The 21068-nt window shown below is 47.0% G+C and overlaps 1 long non-coding RNA gene across 2 annotated transcripts in view; it reads left to right on the plus strand.

The window, feature by feature from the left end:
* Nucleotides 1-20351, plus strand: part of LOC147122211 (uncharacterized) — a 71442-nt gene extending 51091 nt beyond the window's left edge. For both annotated transcript variants that reach the window (XR_015075424.1, XR_015075425.1), the window contains exon 2: nt 19778-20351. This is a non-coding gene — a long non-coding RNA (uncharacterized LOC147122211). The remainder of the gene's footprint in view (nt 1-19777) is intronic.
* The last annotated feature ends 717 nt before the right edge of the window (nt 20352-21068 follow it).

A 21068-nucleotide genomic window follows, 5' to 3' on the forward strand; every position in this document is an offset into this window, starting at 1 on the left:
GTCCTTGAGGTGCTGCCGAATTGCAGGTAAGTCCGTTTCCACCTCGTCGCCACTGTAGTGTCCGTGTGTAGATAAAGACACTGAAGACAAGAGTTGGTTCATAGGTATTTACTAAGCAAGTCTGGGGGGGGGGTTTCTAAAGGATATACACAATACACAGGCTTATATAGCCCAAGTGGCAATTACCGGCATTACGCACACCTGGGGCTCTTAAAGGCACATACACCATAATTGCTCTTAAAGGCACATACACCACAGTACCCGTCTACCTTTAAGAGAACTATTGTATGTAACCGTCCACCTTTAAGAGAACTACTTTAGGTGTTGCACTACTTTGTTGGCTTCTGTATACTGTAATACCGACGGTGACCACACCGGTATATAAGTGCTGTGTCAGGATTTATTGGGCAGATTCGCCCTGACCTTCGAATAGTAAAGTCCTGTTTTAAGTTACTCTGGTAGTCTGTGTATTAATTAACTAAACAACACACAGACTTTACAGTGGCGATGAGTCCGATCGTACCCTGCGGCAACAATACTTCCGAAGCAGTTAACGAGCGTCGAGAAGAGGCAACCGCCCTCGCCATTCTGCTGGGAGAAAACTCGAGTCTGCAGAGCTGGAAAGGAGGAAGAATTCAGAGACAAAGACTTCCATCAGCAACAGGCACTGACTGTCCCTTCTGCCATGGTGAGGAGTGAGCCGATCAGCACGAGAAGCAAGCCGGCCACGGTGACTGTGAGTAAGGGAAAAGTAAAAAGAATAATCGGAGGATAAGGGCGGTGCACTCGACCACGGTCGAGGGGGAAAGGAGCCGGACAGAAGTCGGTCCCAGAGGCGCTGAGACTGGGGCAGCGTGGAGCAAGGAAGCCGCGGTACAGACAGGCTGGGGACGCAACGGCGTCGTGAGACAGCTAGACCGCGACCGGCGGAAAAGGCCGGGCAGCGACCGAAGCCACGAAGCGCTGCGACCGGGAGCGTAGGCGCGGGAAGATATAAAAACTCAGCCGCAGCCGGGGAGGGAAGCACCGGACTGCGAGAGGGCTGGGAGGCGCGATTGGGAGCCGAGCGAGCGGGAGAGGCAGAGCCGACCAAGGGAGACTGAGCGAGAGCCAGTCCAGCGGCTGAAACTGTTCGCCGTCAACGGGGTGTACCCAGCGCCGGTAGAGCCGAGCGAGCGGGAGAGAGACAGAGCCCGAGCAAGGGGAACTGAGCGAGAGCCAGCCCAGCGGCTGAAACTGTTCGCCGTCAACGGGGTGTACCCAGCGCCGGTTGCCCTGCCGAGAAAAGGGAAAGCACTGAAGCCGACGCGCAGGCTGTGAACCTGAAAGCCAGCGGCCGTCGCCCGTGGGGAAAGTGTACCCCTCCCACCAGGGGAAGAAACGCGGGAAGCCGCCATTAGGCGGAGAAGAAGACAGAAGCGGGGAACCGCCATTGAAGTGGGCGGGGAGAGAAGATAAGCGCGGGAAACCGCCATTTTCGCGGGAACCGCCATCTTGAAGAAAAAAAAAAGAAAATTTAAAGAAATAATCCATGGTGTTATCAGGAAGAGAGGAAGATGCCTAAGCGTGGTAACATCAATGATTTTAATTCCGAGGTAGAAGACTGGGCCACGTATGTGGAACGCATTGAGATCTATGGTGAGGCCAATAAAATAGAAGAAGATGACAAAGCTATAACCTTGCTAAACTCGATGGGCGCGAAGACATACGGGCTCTTGAAACATCTACTAGCACCAGCTAAACCGACGGATCAGACTTTCGATGATATTGTTGCTGTCCTGAAGGATCATTTTAACCCCGCACCACTGATGTTAGTGGAACGATCCAAATTTTACGCGAGAACGCAACGGAAAGAGGAAAGCAACGCGGAGTACCTGATTGAACTGCGTAGGCTAGCGAAACACTGTCAGTTTAGGGAAAATCTGGCAGAGGCACTCAGAGACAAATTCGTGTGTGGAATGTCGAAGGAAGAAACACAAAAACGACTGCTCGAAGAGAACGATCTTACACTTGATAAGGCTGTCCTTATTGCTGCATCGAACGAAGCCACAGCGAAAGGAACGGCGGAAATGCAGCTAAAGGCAGCGGCACTCAGTGTGCAGCAAATTACTTCGGGTACAACGAAATGCTATCGTTGTGGGAAGACAACACACGACCAGAACCAATGCTGGTTTAAAAACCAGGAATGTAGGAAATGTGGCAAGCTCGGTCACATAGCTAAGGTATGCCGGTCAGGAAAGAAGACCAACAATAATGAGTCACCACAAAAGAGGTACAGGAAGGTACATGAGGTGACTAGGAAGAGTCCAGATGAACAGAATTCGGACTCAGACTCCAACAGCAAGGCACTGGGTAGTCTGAGGAGTCATAATGTGAGTAAAGAAGCTGACCGACAAGCTATCTGGATCACACTACAGATTGCAAAAGTCCAAGTGAAAATGGAAGTGGACACCGGATCGGCATTGACGGTCATGAATAAGCATGATTATAAAAAGTTATTCAAGCATATTCCCCTACGGGATACGGAACTAGTATTGCAGACATACACGGGGCACAAAGTATACCCCATCGGAAAGATAGAAGTCAAGGTGAGATACAAGGACAAAGAGCACCAAAGGATGGACCTGTATGTGTTGCCTGAGGGAGGTCCACCACTCCTGGGACGGGAGTGGATCAGGAAAATAAAGATAGACTGGCATTCACTAAACACCATGACGGTAGATTCCGGAAAGGAAGATGTCAAACCTGAACGGTTGTCCAGAATATTGGACGAAGCTAAAGAGGTATTCCAGCAAGGACTGGGAACACTGCGAGGAATTAAAGCAAAGGTTAAGATTGCAGAACATGCAAGCCCAAAATTTTTCAAAGCCAGATCGGTACCTTACGCGATACGACCTGCTGTGGAGGCAGAGCTGGAAGAACTTGAACGATCAGGGGTACTGTCAAAAGTGGACTGGAGTGAGTGGGCCACGCCCATTGTTCCCGTCATGAAGTCTTCACCAAGCAACAAGCCAGGGGGACCGGGGAAGGTCCGCATCTGCGGAGACTTTAAGATCACAGTGAATCCGGTGCTTCACACGGTACAATACCCGCTTCCGCGGATTGAAGACATCTTTGCTTCGTTGGCTGGAGGGAAACACTTCACCAAGATAGACCTGGCACAGGCATACTTACAAATGGAAGTCGAGGAAGAGTCGCGTCAGTACCTCACCATCAACACACACAGAGGCTTGTATCGTTATAATAGACTGGTTTTTGGGGTAGCTTCGGCTCCAGCAATTTGGCAGAGGGCCATGGAGCAGGTATTACAAGGAATTCCAAGCACGCAGTGTTACTTAGACGATATCCTGATTACGGGACAAGACGAGGAAGAACACCTCACAAATTTGAAACTGGTGCTCACTAGGTTGAAGGAATATGGCCTTCGAGTTAATCGCAAGAAATGTGAGTTCTTCCAAAAACGGATCTCGTACTGCGGTCATGTCATTGACCGAGAGGGGCTGCACAAGTCACCTGACAAGATAGAAGCTGTCGTGAAGGCCCCCGCTCCGGAAAACGTATCACAGTTAAGATCATTCTTGGGGTTGATTAATTATTATCACAAGTTTCTGCCGAATCTATCCACGGTGCTGCATCCGCTGAATGCTCTGTTGCGGAAAGAAGTACCATGGAAGTGGAGTGAGGAATGTAAAAAGGCCTTTCGCAGAAGCAAGGCGTTGATTACCTCTGAAGAAGTGTTGGCTCATTTCAACCCAACGTTACCTCTTCGTCTAGCTTGTGATGCTTCCCCCTATGGAATTGGAGCAGTACTTTCACACAAGTTACCAAATGGCTCGGAAAGGCCAGTGGCATTCGCGTCCCGATCATTGACCTCCGCGGAGCGAAATTATGCTCAAATAGATAGGGAGGCCCTCAGCCTTGTGTGGGGCGTAAAGAAATTCAATCATTACCTGCAGGGCAAGAAGTTCACATTACTGACAGACCACCAGCCGTTGGTGTCCATATTCAACCCTAACAAGGCCGTTTCCACCATGACAGCGCAAAGGTTACAGAGGTGGTCCGTGTTACTTGGGGCACACCAATATGACATCGAATACAAAAGGTCCAAACAGCATGGAAATGTTGATGGGTTATCACGCTTGCCATTGCCGATAGTAGAAGAAGCGACTACAGTGGACCCGGTAGAGATGTTCCACTCATCCATAGTGGAATGTCTACCAGTAACAAATTCGATGATTGAAAACGAAACAAGAAATGACCCAACTCTCTCACGAGTCTATGATTTAACGGTGGAGGGATGGCCAGCACAGGGCGAACCAACGCTGCCAGCATTTTCGCAGAGAAAAGAACAGCTGTCAGTGTGTCGAGGAACCCTGATGTGTGGATCTAGAGTGGTGATTCCACCCAAACTTCAACAGAAGGTGTTAAAGGAGCTGCACGAGGGACATCTGGGTGGAGTGAAAATGAAGAACCTAGCAAGAGCGTTTGTGTGGTGGCCAGGCATTGATGGGGACATCGAAGAAATCACTAAGAGCTGTCTAGGATGCCAGAAGGTCCAAAACGCGCCACCACAGGCTCCTCTGCATCCATGGGAGTGGCCCTCATCTCCTTGGCAAAGGGTACACATCGACTTTGCTGGTCCATTTATGGACTCAATGTTTCTAATAGCGGTGGATGCACACTCCAAGTGGCCGGAGGTAATAAAGATGTCCACCACCACCACCACGGAAAAAACCATCACAGTGTTAAGGACCATGTTTGCTAGGAATGGGCTGCCGGAACAGATCTGTTCTGATAATGGACCGCAATTTGTGTCCGAAGAATTCAAGAAATTCTTAAAGAGCAATGGGGTTAAGCACTACACGTCAGCCCCATACCATCCCGCCTCCAATGGATTGGCTGAAAGGTTTGTCCAGACCTTCAAGAAGGCCATAAAGGCCATGGGTAATGAAGCCATTAACTTACAACATAAGGTGGATAGCTTCTTGTTGGCGTACAGGAATGCAACACATGCGGTCACAAATCAAACTCCCGCAATGATGTTTTTTAATAGACGACTAAGATGCCGGCTGGATTTGCTTAAGCCAAACGTCAGAAGGGACGTAGAGAACCGGCAATTCCAGGGCATGAATGAAAGGCCAACTAGATCTTTTCAGATAGGTCAACAAGTTTTGGCCCGGGACTACCGTACCGAGAAATGGCAGCCTGGAATTATCGGAAAAAGGCTAGGGCCGTTGATGTATACGGTGGACATTGGGGACAGTATAATAAGGCGCCATGTTGACCAGATCATAGGGTCAGCCACAAATGGCCAACCTACTCCACCACCTTACACGGTTAATGTTGAGACAGAGATACCCAGAACACCTACCTCCGATCTGGTAATACTGGAATCAGATGAACCTGACATTGTCCTTCAAGCCGAATCGACCTTGCCAGAAGCACCTACTACCCCGCCGGGAGTTACGACACCACCGAGGCGTTATCCGGACAGAGTCCGGAAACCTCCAGAGAGACTGAATCTGTGAACTGTCTTGCATAAAGTTGTATATATGTTATAATGTATGTTTAATGGGGAATCAGTATGTTGTAAGCTAAAAAGGGAGGATTGTAGTGTATGTACCCGTCTACCTTTAAGAGAACTATTGTATGTAACCATCCACCTTTAAGAGAACTACTTTAGGTGTTGCACTACTTTGTTGGCTTCTCTATACTGTAATACCGACGGTGACCACACCGGTATATAAGTGCTGTGTCATGATTTATTGGGCAGATTCGCCCTGACCTTCGAATAGTAAAGTCCTGTTTTAAGTTACTCTGGTAGTCTGTGTATTAATTAACTAAACAACCCACAGACTTTACAGAAGTGGTATCAAGTCACTTAGAAAATCATAACATGATTAGGGAAAGTCAACATAGTTTTATGAAAGGGAAATCGTGTTTGACAAATTTATTAGAGTTTTTTGAGGATGTAAACAGCAGGGTAGATAAAGGGGAACCAGTGGATGTAGTATATTTGGATTTCCAAAAGGCATTCGATAAGGTGCCATATAAAAGGTTATTACACAAGATCAGGGCTCATGGGGTTGGGGGTAATGTAGTAACCTGGATAGAGGATTGGTTAACGGACAGAAACCTAAGAGTAGGGATAAACGGATCTTTTTCAGGTTGGCAGGCTGTAACTAGTGGGGTGCCGCAAGGATCAGTGTTGGGACCTCAGCTATTTACAATCTATATTAATGACCTAGATGAAGGGACTGAGTGTAATGTATCCAAGTTTGCTGATAATGCAAAGCTAGGTGGGACAGTAAGCTGTGAGGAGGACACAAAGGGCTGGATTTTGTCAATGGGAAGCTTTTGGAGGTGAGAATGCTGCTTGCTGGCTTTCAGTCCCGCCTCCATTAGTTTCTGGCCAACCAGCGGGATTTTCCCCTGATTGACCTTGTTAAGCCTGCCCAGCGGGCTCAGCAGGCCAATTAGGGGGAAGTCAGTGACAGAGCACGTCAACGTATGACGTGACATCTGTCAGATTTTTTGTAAGAAGAAATGTCTCAATAAGGAAGGCAAATGGCATGTTGGCCTTTATTGCAAGGGGATTGGAGTATAAGAGTAAGGAAGTCTTGCCACAATTGTACAGGGTCTTGGTGAGACCACACCTGGAGTACTGTGCACAGTTTTGGCCTCCTTATCTAAGGAAGGATATACTTGCCTTAGAGGCGGTGCAACAAAGGTTCACTAGATTGATTCCTGGGATGAGAGGACTGTCCTATGATGAGAGATTGTGTAGAATGGGCCTATACTCTCTGGAGTTTAGAAGAATGAGAGGTGATCTCATTGAAACATACAAGATTCTGAAGGGGATTGACAGGGTAGATGCTGAGAGGTTGCTTCCCCTGGCTGGATTGTCTAGAACTAGGGGGCATAGTCTTAGGATAAGGGGTAGGCCATTTAAGACCGAGATGAGGAGGAATTTCTTCACTCAGAGGGTTGTGAATCTTTGGAATTCTTTGCCCCAGAGGGCTGTGGATGCTGAGTCGTTGAGTATATTCAAGGCTGAGATAGATAGATTGTTGGACTCTAGGGGAATCAAGGGATATGGAGATCGGGCGGCAAAGTGGAGTTGAGGTCGATGATCAGCCATGATCTTATTAAATGGCGGAGCAGGCTCGAGGGGCCGTATAACCTACTCCTGCTTTTATTTCTTAAGTTCTTATGTTCACTATATCTCCTGATGCAGACTGGACAGAACCGCTGGCAAAGAAATTCAGGGCGACGGTGACCTCGACTGCCACTGAGAGAGCTGTGGTTGACCTGATCTGAGGCTTGAGGTCTGGTTGCAGGAGGTGGCAGAGTTCGGTGACCACAGCCTTGCTGATGCGGAGCCTTCTAATTCACTGCGCCCTGATGGCTCTCTTCCTCCCTCTGGCCACATCTTGCAATCTTTCTTGCTTCCTGTGCTCCCTCCAGTGTAGCTCCTGGAGGACGAGGTCGACTGCCAGTACAGCCCCCATTAATGTAACGATGTGTAGCACTTTGAAATTTTGTCAGAATAAATGTAACAAATTTTTAGTAGCCACAACACTCCTGATACTAAAGAACCTTTAAATGACTGAATTAAGCACTTGCACAATCGCAAACTGACAAGGAAGCAGTGAAACAGCACTAACCTGACAGATGCGACTGATCCCTTTAAATAGCACCCCTGGAGCCGCCATCTGCCTGCTTCACCCCTCCTCTTCCTGTCATTGTCGGGTAAGGTGCTAAGGCAGGGGGCGATAATCAATTTGGCAGATTGGGCACTCAGTGAGTGTTGCACGCTCACTGATGTCACGATCTGCCTGGCGCTAAAGCCATGTGGCAGTGCTAAGGGGCGACTGGATTTGACATGTGGTGCAGGATTCGCATCGTCCTGGCACTACTTCATTAGTGCCCCGTTACCGTCCCCGCCAGGTGCTAACCAACCGAATTTCTTCCTCTCTGTATTTTGTTACTTTCTCAGTTCCTTAATGTAACGTACCAAATTTTCCTTTCTCCAACCCCAGGAAAGATTAAAAACTGAAGTAACACGTTGTTTGACTATAAAGGTGTTAAGGGATGTGCTCTATTATTGGAATGAGTTTGTTTTCACATATAAAACCATATCCATTACTTCTTATTCATTGTTGTAGATATTAGGTGATAAAATAAAGGTGAGAGAGGGAAACTAGGGAATTATAGACCAGTTTGCTGAACATCTGTTGTCGGGAAATTACTGGAGTCTATAATTAAGGATAGAGTGACTGAACACCTTGAAAATTTTCAGCTGATCAGAGAGAGCCAGCATAGATTTGTAAAGGGTAGATCATGCCTGACGAACCTGTTCGAATTTTTTGAAGAGTTGACTATAGTAGTGCACAGAGGAATGCCTATGGATGTTATTTATATAGGCCTAGAAATTCTCTACCTTAACAGCGTGTGTTTGCACCATATTTCTTCAGGAAATGGCGGCCATTTCGTTTCCACCTGTTTCCGCGTGGGACACGATTGCTGCCAATTTGGTGAGGTCCATAGCGCTGCCATTGTCAGTGCTGGTCTCTCAAATTCAAATGAGTAAATCGTGACGTCAATCGGTGTGTAACGCCTGATTTGATGCCACAACTGCGATTTTCGCCATCGCTGCATGCCATAACGCTATCTCTAAAACATGCACTGAAGAACGTGCGTGTAGCAGCACTGCAGAGATGCTGTCAGCACTTCTTACAGAGACAGACACATCTTTCAGGTAAGTTCGGATTTGAGCTTTTGGACTACTTCGTTTATATTTTATTGAAGTAGTGACTTCATGCAATTCATTTAAAAAGTTGTTAAAGTGTGCAGGGAGTGCTGCTGGACACTTGCAAGACTTTGGATGGTAAAGGAAGGTCTCTGAAAAGACAGAAAATGCTGGAACTACTCAGCAGGTCAGGAAGCATCTGTGGAGAGCGAAACAGAGTTAACATTTTCAGGTCAATATGCTGCCTGACCTGCTGAATATTTCAAGCATTTTCTGTTTTTATTTTAGATTTCCAGCATCTGCAGTATTTTGCCTCTGTGAAGACCACTTGATCACAGTCCTGGGGGGAACATGGAGATGCAGCAGAGGCAGCAAAGGGGACAAGTTCACAGAGGGAAGAGGAAGAAGCAGCAGAGGAGGAAATGGAAGGAAGGGTGCAACCTAGACAGACCCTTTCTGGTCTGGAGATCTGGGATCGGATCATCCGCCTGTGGTACCAGTGACTGCAACCCCAATTCCCCTTTCAACATTTATAGAGTCATAGGGCTGGATTTTGCCATTGGTGGTGGGTTTGGGGTGGGTCAGGTGGTCGGCGGATCCCGCTCCCGCCTCCAATATCAGGCGGGATGATTTAGCTATTTTGCCCTAATTGGGCAATTGATTCCCAGTGTGTGTGCACTCCTGGCCCAGTGATTCTTTTGGGTCTGAAACTCGTCTCTAATGACGTCATTTATGCAGTTGCATTTAAGGGCTCCAAGCAGCCTTGGTTGATTTCCGGCCTCAAAACCTTTATTTGCTAATCTTCTAATGGTTTGGTCCTCTTGAAATGTCTAGTTCAAGGGCCAAGGCCTCACCCCGGATTGATGATGACTCCCTCCATGCTCTGGTGGAGGGAGCCACAGTTCAGAAGGAGGTGCTGTTTCCATCCTCTGGGAGGTAAAAACCTCCCCACCGGACCAAAGCTGTGTGGCTGCAATTGGCTCAGGAGGTCAGTTGGAGATCAATGTGCAGCAGAACCTGGCTGCAGTGCCAAAAGAGGTTCAATGACCTTGTCCACACAGGAAAAGTGAGTATAACATAACCATTACCCTCAATCTGCTCCCCATCGCCTCTCACCACCAGTACTCTGCATTGTCAATGTACTCCTCCACATCCCACTTTACCCTTACACCCCTTGCACCCTTAACCATCCCTCTCTATGTACACAATCACTTAACTATTTGACTATGCAGCCCTCACACTCCCTAGCACTGTGATGATATGACAACAACTAACAACACACAGGGAGGGCCCTTGGTCTTGGAACCTCACTCCATCTTTGTGTCCTTCTAAGCATCTATGCTATGGATTCTCTACACTCACTCCATCATTCTCACTCAAACTCCACTTGTGTCCCTCATTGCAGGAAAATAGAGCCCACAATAAGAGGGAAAGGGTGAAGACCGGACGAGGGCCACCCTCAATAGCCCAGCTCACCAGCACTGAGGAGGCGGCCCTAGAGATTGTGGGAGCCGAGGAGGATGTGGAAGTGGGGTTCGGACAGACGGGCACATCAGAGCAAGCTAGTGACAGAATCGTTTTGCATCTCTCTCATTTACATTGCATGAGTAACTGATATGGCTCCTGATGCTCAAACAGATTGATTTATGATCATCTGCATTATTCCATGTGCATGCTACGTTTATATCACATGTCTAACTCATGAGTTTACTCCCCCACAGGACCATCGACAGACCCCCCTCCTCACTGTCCAGGAGGAACAGCCTGAGCCTGAAGACTCCTCAGAGGAACCTGCAACCTCTGAGGGTGCAGCGTCAGCAGAATTAAGCGCACCCAGCACCATCGCAGGCACTCACACCTCGGTGGGACATTCGGGAGATAGTGTTGTCACCTGGTGTATCACAGCTCAGAAGCGAGCATCAGCAGATGGTGGAGACAGGGACAGTAGTGGAGAGTCCTCTTCAGAGGCCGCAGGGTGCTCCCAGCTCGGCTCAGCTGCATGTGGACCCTGTGCCTCCGGGTCCATCCAGAAGGAGAGCGGTGATTGAACTCCAGGAACAGGTGCAGGAGTCTCTGGCAGGTTTTGTCTCCAGGGTCACTGCGAGTGTGGAGAGGATGGAGGAGTCCATCGCTAGCAGAAGCTTTGTGGAGGCATTGGAGCATGAACGCATCACCATGGAAAAGATGGCAACCTCTGTGGAAAGGATGGCTATGGTAGAAAGGATGGCTACGGCCATGGAGGAGCTAAGTCGCCAGAGTGTTGAAAACATGGTGATTGTTTGGAATAGGTTGACATCTCTGGAGGAGCGATGGTCAGCTATTGAGCAGAGAAATCAGAGCTTCATGGAAGTCCTCTGGAGTAGGACTGCCAGTTCAGAAATGGGTCCTCATGGCTCCCCTGATGTGCAGCAAGGTGCTGTCAAGCCACTTGCTAGCTCTGAAGTGGGCCTGACCCATGAGAGGGATGTTGGTGGAAGACAACAAGGAAGTGGGGGCTCCTCTCCAAGCGCTCACACTCCCATGCCAGTGCGGAGCCCTCAGTCAGAGCCCCACCAGAGTCCTCACACAACTGAGATGGGCATCTCATCCCCTGCACAGCTGCAGGAGGAGCAGACTGTTGGCGAGCCCTCACAGGCTCGCAACCCCAGAGGATGCCCGCCAAAGGTGTCAAGGCAGGAGCAGCATGAAAGTGAGCAAGGGGCCTCAACATCTGCTGAAGCCACAGGGGAAGCACTACGTAGGAGCACGCGTAAGAGGAAGATAAAGCAAAAGTAATCACAAGGGTAGCCACTTGAGTGTTCTGTTGTGTTTAATTGTTAAATGCCATCCTTTAGTCAATGTAATAAAATGAAGTGATGGCAAACTGTTGAAGTTATGGGCTGTGTCATTTCACAAATGGAAGTTCCACATTGAGGGCTCAGGGTGACTTGGATTTGTCATGATGGTGGTCAGAGTGATAGGAAGCTGCAGATTCTTGTCCATTGTCTATGGTGTGGTAAGAAGGTGTGAGCCAAATGTGTTTGACTGGGCAACCTAAGCAAATCTGGCCAAGATGAGTGTATCCTTGTATCCCGGGCAGCAATGTTCTCGCGTGCTGCTGCTGCTGGTTGATGCGCCTCCGCAAGGTCTTCGTTCTTGTTCTCCTCCTCCTCATCCTCCTCCTCATCCTCAACCTCATCCTCATCTGAGGAGGCTATGTGCTGAGCCATTTGTTCCTCAGGAAGCTGCAAGCCACGATGCTGTGCGATGTTGTGAAATGCACAGCAGACCACGACGATTCTGGAGACCCTGGCTGCTGAGTACTGCAGGGCTCCACCTGATCTATCAAGGCTTCTGAATCGCATCTTCAGCAAGCCGATGGTTTGCTCGATAATGGATCTGGTCAAAATGTGGCTGGAGTTGTAGCGCTCCTCAGCTTCGTTGGATGGCCTCCTGAATGGTGTCATTAGCCACGTTTTCATGGGATAGCTCTTGTCTCCAAGTAGCCATGTGTGCAGTCTACGACACCCTGCACCCTTGGCAAGCCTGCCATATTTGCAAATCCAACCACACGCGCAGTTATACTTGCTTGATCCTTGGGGCAGTTGATGAAATTGTGCACCTTTGCAAAGTGGGCATTGGTTACCTGTGTGATGCAAGTGTGTGCGGCCGACTGGGAGATGCTGCTGATGTCTGTTGTTGATCCCTGGAATGCACCTGAAGCAAAAAATTTGAGTGTGGTGTTGACTTTTACGGCCAGGTGTTGTTGCAGCATTGTGCAGATGTCACCCACTACCTCTTGCAAAAATCTCAGCCTTCTTTGCCACTGCTGCTCAGTCATGTTGAGGTAGCTCATCTTCTATCTGTAAACCCTGTTTTGGGAGTGTCTCCTGCGGTGGCGTGCTTCCCTGCGCTGGCGCCTTCTGCCCTGTGCAGCTTCAAGTGGGTGAGCAGCAGGTTGGCGCTCCTGTTGTTGCTGCTGCTGTTGTTCCTGGTTCTGCTGCTGCCACAGCTGGTCTTCGTCCGAATCTGAGGAACAGGAGGAAAGGAAATAAATGGTTTCCATGCTGCTGGTGTATACCTCAGTTGAGGAAGTCAATGTGGGGAGAAGGTTTTCCCAGGAAGTCACAGTGGAGATGGATCTCAGCTTCACCACCATTTTTTACAACTTTCCCACCTGACCCGCCTTCAAACCCGCCTCCTCGGGGCTGGTAAAATCCAGCCCGTAGAATCTCAGGGCTGGATTTTACCAGCCCTGAGGAGGCGGGTTTGGGGCGGGACTGTTGGGAAAATTTGAAAAAATTACGGCGGGTTCTGATCCCACCGTCAACCCGCCTCTGCGCAACTTTCCCAAAGGCGGGCTTGCAGACTCCATTTCGGTTGCGCCTCCAGCTGTTAGGTAGACAGCCACTTGTGAACCCAACAGGATTAGCTGGCATGTCCCGAAGGGCCCACCGAGGTGTGCGTATCTGCGCTGGTGCTGGGTGCGCTTAATTCTGGTGACGCTGCGCCCTCAGAGGTTGCAGGTTCCTATGAGGAGTCTTTCGTCTCAGCCTCTTCCTCCTGGACAGTGGGGAGGGGGGTTGTCAATGGTCCTGTGGGGGAGTAAAGACATGTGATATAAATGTAGCATGCACATGGAATAGTGCAGATGATCATAAGTCAATCTGTTTGAGCATCAGAAGCTATATCAGTCACTCATGCAATGTCAATGAGAGAGATGCAAAACTATTCTGTCACCAGCTTGCTCTGATGTGCCCATCTGTCCGTCCCCCACTTCCACATCCTCCTTGGCGCCAATGATCTCTAGGGCTGCCTCCTCTGCGCTGGTAAGATGGGCTATTGAGGGTGGCCCTGCTCCAGTCTTCGCCCTTTCCCTCTTATTGTGGGCTCTCTTTTTCTGCAATGAGGGACACAAGTGGAGTTTGAGTGAGAATGATGGAGTGAGTGTAGAGAATCCATAGCATAGATGCTTAGAAGGACACAAAGATGGAGTGAGGTTCCAAGACCAAGGGCCCTCCCTGTGTGTTGTTAGTTGTTGTCATATCATCACAGTGATAGGGAGTGTGAGGGCTGCATAGTCAAATAGTTAAGTGATTGTGTACATAGAGAGAGAGGGAATGGTTAAGGGTGCAAGGGGTGTAAGGGTAAAGTGGGATGTGTAGGAATAGGTTGACAATGCAGAGTGCTGGAGCTGAGAGGAGATGGGGAGCAGAATGAGGGTAAAGGTGATGCTATACTCACTTTGCCTGTTCGGACAAGGTCATTGAACCTCTTTCGGCACTGCAGCCAGGTTCTGCTGCACATCAATCTGGCACTCACCTCCTGGGCAACTTGCAGCCACACAGCTTTGGTCTGCTGAGGAGGTTTTTTCCTCCCAGAGGATGGAAACAGCACCTCCTTTTGTGCTCTGGCTCCCTCCACCAGAGCATGGAGTGAGTCATCATTAAAGCATGGTGAGGCCTTGGGCCTTGAAGTCGACCTTCCACTAGCTCCAAAAACTATTATGAAGAGAAGCAATCACAAGCGTATAGGCTGAAAATGAACCAAGGCTACTTGGAGCCCTTAAATGCAGCTGGAGAAATGACGTCATCAGAGGCGAGTTTCAGCCCCAAAAAACTAATTGGGCCAGGGGTTTGCACATGCTGGGAATCAATTGGCCAATTTTGGCAAAATAGCTGAAAAAAGGCCCGCCTGACAGCGGAGGCAGGAGTGGGACCTGCCGACCACCTGACCCGCCCCCAACCCACCACCAATGGTAAAATCAAGCCCCTAGAATCATAACGGCACAGAAGGAGACCATTTGGCCCATCGAGTCCATGCCAGCTCTCTGTAGAGCAATACAGACAGTCCCATTCCCCCGCTGATCAGCAGTACCAGTGAACACAACCTCAATTCGTCTTTCAACATTTGTCCCACAACTTACCTTCCCTCTGTTGCTGACCATCACTTGGCCACAATGCTGAAATAAAAGCCACCACAAAGCAAACTTTCCAATCCAACTTCATCCAAAAATACATCCAATATGACATCAGGAAATCAGCTAATCACGTTTATGCATTCCCTTAGTGACTGTCTTGTGTCTGCCTTTGCCTATCCTACCCCAGTAGTGCTACCCCAGTGGCTGCATCATGGCTGGTGGAAGGTTGTCGTCTTTCAGTGGGGGACACTGTAGTTGGCCTTGTAGGACAACCTCGAGGAGCTGGTGGCTGGGAGTGTGAAATCAAATGACAGTGTTTCTTCTTTTTTTTCTTCACTTTCCTCTCCCTCTGGCTGGGCAGGCTGGATTTCTTGGGTGTCTGAAATGAGGAAGGCACAAGGGTAGGTTTGTGGTGAGGGGAGGGCAGGAAAGCAAGAGCTGCATGTTTACACCATGCACACCTTGTACATCAGAAGAGATGGTGGGATGAGGGAGAAGTGGGATGTGAGAAGGAGGATAACGTATAAGGATACCAGCATCTTGTATTCTTTCAGCCCCGCCGCTGGCCAAGGGCTCAGCCATGGCCCTACCAAGATGGCCAGCACTGTCTCCTTCAAGGGGGTGAGGTGAAGCTAAGAATGTGAGGTGTGCCTCGTGTTTGGTAGAGATTGTTGGTAGGTGAGTGATGGGGTGATGGTCGTGCATTGAGTAATGTGTGAGGCTAGCGGTTCAGTTGGTAGCAGACAGCTTTCGAAGACACATTCACTGACCTTGACCATTGGTCTGAGGTCATGAAACTTCTTTGGGTACTGGAGCCAGGTCCTGGAGGTGACACTGATGGCAGTCATGGTCTCAGCGATCTGGTCCCACATCCTTCTTTCTGGATGGCCTTGTGGCCCCCTGTGGGTAGGGGACCTCTCTTCCAGTGTTGACTGGAAGTGCACAAAGCTGGAGTGCTGTGTGCAAGACCGTGGGTGCCCTTTCCTTGGCTTGTTGAGCCATTTCTGTTAGTGCTGAAGCACTTTTACCATTTTTTTACATGCAGAAGGCTGTTCAGCTTTAAGAGCTGAAGACTGACATTTTGGAATTATTTTTAATGTTTTTCTTCTTTTCAGAAGGCAGTTGAGCTCCAAGGGCTAATGTCTGCCTATTTTTAAATGATTTTTTTTTGTTTTAGAAGGCAGTTCCCCTTTAAGGGCTTGAGACTGCTTTATAAAATGACAGACTTGCTTTACGAGAAGGCTGCCTCGCTCCAAGGATGCTACGGCCACGCTACATTGGGCCTCCTGCTGAGCGCACAGCCTGAAGCAGCATGATTTATGCTAGGCTGTGCGCTGCAATCATTCAAATCAGCAGGCAGCACCAAAATAACGGTACTGCCTGCGATCTTTTTACTGGCATGAGCAAACCTCGCCCCATAGTGGCACTGCCCGATTTCGGACTTTATCAGATTTCTAGGCCATACACTTCCAGAAGGCATTTGATAAAGTCCCTCATAAGAGACTGTTGGCTAAAGTTGAAGCTCATTGAATTGAAGGTAAATTATTGACCTGGTTAGGAAATTGGCTGAATGGCAGGAGACAGAGTTGGGATAATGGGCAGGCACTCTAATTGGCAGGATGTGACTAGTGGTGCCCTGCACGGAACTGTGTTGGGACCTCACCATATTTATTAACGATATAGATGATGGGATAGAAAGCCACCTATTCAAGTTTGCTGATGACAAAAAGATAGGCGGCATTGTAAGCAGAGTAGATGGAAGCATAAAATTACAAAGAGATATTAATAGATTAAGCGAATGGGCAAAACTGTGGCAAATGGATTTCAGTGTAGGCAAATGTGACCTTTGGACCTAAAAAGGATCGAGCAGGGTACTTTCTAAATGGTGAAAAGCTAAAAACAGTGGAGGTTCAAAGAGACTTGGGGTCCATGTACATAGATCATTAAAATGTCATGGACAGGTACAGAAAATAATCAAAAAGGTTACTGGAGTGCTGGCCTTTATATCTGGAGGACTAGAGTACAAGGGGGTGGAAGTTATGCTACAGCTATACAAAGCCCTGGTTAGACCACACCTGGAGTACTGTGAGCAGTTTAGGAAGGATATATTGGCCTTGGAGGGAGTGCAGTGTAGGTTTACCAGAATGATACCCAGACTCCAAGGGATAAATTACGAGGAGAGATTACACAAACTAGGATTGTTATCCCTGGAATTTGGAAGGTTAAGGGGTGATTTGATTGAAGTTTTCAAGATATTAAGGGGAACTAATAGTGTAGCTAGAGAGAAAATATTTCCACTGGCTGGGGAGTTTAGGGCTAGGGGGCATAGTCTCAAAATTAGAGCCAGGCCCTTCAGGAGTGAAGTTAGGAAACCATTCTACACACAAACGGTGGTAGAAGTTTAGAACGCTCTTCCACAAACGGCAATTAATGCTAGGTCAATTGTTAATTTTAAATCTGAGATTGATAGATTTTTGTTAACCAAAGGTATTAAGGGATATGAGGCAAAGGCGGGAGTTAGGTCACAGGTCAGCCATGATCTCATTGAATAGCGGCTCGAGGGGCTAAATGGCCTACTGCAGTTCCTATGTTCCTATGTTCCTAAATATGTAGTGTTCATCAAAACAGAAAGGAATTGTATGCTTTGAATATACTCTGTTTCTGTCCTACCAATTCACACAAAGCAATTGCTGTTTCCTAGACACACACTGAATGCTTTTAATAATATTTTGATTTTGATTTCTTTCATTCTTTGCGAACTGTACACTGATACCCCATTCGCAAACTAATCAGGTTGCGAACATTTACTAGCTGTGAAACTTCTTACCTGAGTGAAGATTCATTAACGTTCATGAAAATTCATGAGAATTTTTCAAACGCTGACTTTGCTGAAAGTGCCAAAAAAGAGCCCATGTGAAAAATTCTTAATTTACAGTTCATAACTTAAAGCCGTAATTGGGGAATGTTTTGTCACCGTGAACTATTGGGAATGAGGAAATATCTCTTACACTAGGTGATTTCTGTGGACTGTGCTCTATTTTTCATTCATTTAGGTTTTCAATCATCAGTTGAACTCTTGCCAGTGTCGTGTTTATTTGGGTTCACAGTGTAGAATTCCTGTTTGGCCAGCAAAGTAATGCTGTCTTAATACAGGAGCTTTAGAACCTGTATTTTGCCAGTGTTTATGGCATGCCAGTGCCAAGAGGACAAAATAAAACTGGCAGTGCATTTGGCATCAAAGGAAACAAGAGAATTTTCAAAAGGTGGTCTTGTTTCTTTTCACTTTGAACCAATGGCAGTATAACTGCGAAGAATCTGCTTTTTGACAACATTCTTTTATTGTTTTCTAAAATCCAAGTGCCTTTCAGCTTCTGTAAATCAATTGAAAAAATATACCCTGCTCCAAAAGTTCTTCTCACTAAGAAGCTGGATGTAAGTGGAGGCTGGTGAGCAGTGCTCTGTATTACTGGAGAGCTGCTTCCAATGGAATTGGATTCACAGCATAACCTGATTCCCCCAAATTACAAATTCACACTGTCTAAACTGCAGGGTGAACTCGGCAACATTGTAATCGCTCAAAGCCACAAATATCGATTAAGTCAACTGCGCATGCACTATCTTGCACATGTGCAATTACTACAATTCAAACTATCATTGTGGCTTCAGGCCTTCCCTGATGTCAGGGGTGTGGCCCTACAGCTCAGCAATGTCAAACTTGCATTGCTAGCCTAAATTGAAAGCTGACAGCTCACCACCCTCATAGTGGAGATATGGGAATGGATTAAATATTCTGGAGTTTTGCATATCTTTTGGGATCGGGGAGTATGTGCACTCCCTGTGCAAACATTCTCTCGGGGATTAAATAGGTGGGGTGAGGTTTGCAATGAAGTAGATTGTATATGGTTTGTGGAAAGATTTGATTTGATAAGCTGAAAGGCCTTTCCAATTCTGCACATTCTTCTATAGGAAATAGAAATGTGACTTTGGTGTGGTAACAAGTTTCCTTCTGAGTTTTGACTTTGGCGCTTTTTGGAACCGAGTCGAGCGAAATTTGCTCCGCATCCAATCCAAAATTAAAAGGTGGGAGGCAATCCTGTGGGGAGGCTGTGGAGGGTCAGCCATGAAGGGGGTGGGGGGTTAATTTTTGTGGGGCCAGGAGGAGTAGCCTGCCCAACCATTGGTACTTAACAATAGCATTGGCTGCTATTACAGGACCCTGATTTTTACAGGCAAATGAAGCTCCTGCTTATTTCCAATGGGCACCTGAGCCACCCATTTCAAGGCCCCCCAACAAAATGGCTACGGGTACAGGGACTTAAGTGTTGCACTACAATATCGATCATGATACTGCCCTCTTGCTGTCTGGTGGCAAGGATGAAAATCAGCCCCTACTCATTTTCCAGTTTCCTTGTGAAACTGTTACATTTAAATAGAAGAAAGCATATGTTTTAGGTTTCATCACCCTTATTCTATTTTGATAAAATGTTCTGTCAATGAAAATCTTGAATAAGCGTCTCCGTTAGCCACTTATTTTTAGCTACTTTACAAAGGCCCTCCGTGGTAAATAAGCTGCAATAGGGGCAATTAGCCAAGATTTTTTTTCGTTCTATTTCTCTGTGCTGACTATATTATTCCATTTTATCTACACTGTGAAGCAAATAAAACCACAAAAAAGATAGATGTCTTGCTTTGGCACTTGGTATTGAAAGCATTACATAATTTCTGAAGCTTATTTATGCTATTTTACTGTTAAATTGAATTTTTTCGCTTTTATTTTAAAATTGCTTGCCCCAGCTTATCTCATCAAAAGCTGTGCACATTCAGAGTGCAATTTCCAAGTTACAGAGGAGATGACATCCAATTACAAATTTAAAAATAATGTTCACTGGGCAGAATTAGTAGAGACTAGAGAGAAATCACATTCACTCGCTGTTAATATTTATTTTAATAAGTCTTGAGATTTCTAGTATAAAGAATTTAACATTAAATGGAACAATCCCTTGATATAGTGAAGAAGCATAACATGTACAAACAAAACATGCTTTTCAAGTCGCTCTTCTGACTGACTGTAGAAATACTTTGACAAAGTTTATTTATTTATTTTCCGATCATCTATCCCTCTCTAGAGCTCCACAATCCACACCCAGATGTCTACTAATGTCACTCGCTACCAGTCCGGGCGAAATGCCCACAGATTTTCCCATCATCCCTGTGGGCTGGCAGCTGGGCTCTGCTCCCCACAGTGCTCAGGAATTCAGCAGAATAAGGAATCAAACCTACATCCAACCACTCTGTGTTGCTGTATGCTGGTGCTCTAACATCTGGCATCACCACAACATCCATGTATAAATTGTCATTGATAACTGAAGATACATGAATCCTATCTTGAAAGCTATGTATATTATGGTCACCGGGATAACATATTAATAAAATATGCAAATTGTGTTAATTCAAAATACAAATCCCTATAACTCAATTTATTAATCCCATTTTCAAGAAGTTTAGAGTTATGTTCATTATGCTAAAATGAAGATTTACTGTATTAGCAAAGTGTGCTAATATGACATTATTTGCATATGTAAATTAAACTGATTGCTTCTTCAACAGTTCATATCACTGGTGCCTGTTACGATGCTGTGGCTGGATTTTGATTGCAATCGATCATTCAAATAAAATTACCAATTATCATTTAAGCCTTAATTTGACTCCAAAAGCAGTTATTCAATGATTTGATTCTAATGTGACTATTTTTATTCAGAAATTTTAGTAACTTATAAGAGGAATAAATTAGAAATAAGTTGGTTGGTTGCACGTTGTAACTGCTAGGTTGCTGCAACAACATGATCAGTTGTAATTGAGGCAATCTGGAGTCGGGCTTGGGCCGATCTGGTCCCTTATAAAAGTTGCTAAAATGTATCAGATCAACATTGGAAAGCTGTCTACAGCTCGACTGAATGATCCAGAGTGGAATGAGGCTGGGAGAGAAGATCAATCAAGAAGAAAGGGGGAACTGGGAGCAGTCTAGAAATTTGCTAAAAGAAGTTAAATGAAATATTAAAGGGTTGATTTTCTGAGGCCCCACCAGTGGTGACTACTACTTACTACTACTTAGGCAGTCCCTCGGAACCGAGGATGAATTGCTTCCACATTAAAAATGAGTTCTCAGGTGACTGATGAGTCCAATGCGGGACCTACAGTCTCTGTCACAGGTGGGGCAGATAGTGGTTGAAGGGGCGGGTGCGTGGGGTGCTTGGGTTGACGTGCACTCCTTGCGCTACTTGCGCTTGGCTTCCGCTTGCTCCCGGCGAAGAGACTCGAGGTGTTCGGCGCCTTCCCGGATGCTTCTCCTCCACTTTGTGCGGTCTTGGGCCAGGGATTCCCAGGTGTCAGTGGGGATGTTGCACTTTTTCAAGGAGG

This window comes from Somniosus microcephalus, chromosome 3 (assembly GCF_052327205.1).
Source record: "Somniosus microcephalus isolate GS21.2 chromosome 3, FLI_Smic_1.0, whole genome shotgun sequence".
NCBI classification, from domain to species: domain Eukaryota; kingdom Metazoa; phylum Chordata; class Chondrichthyes; order Squaliformes; family Somniosidae; genus Somniosus; species Somniosus microcephalus.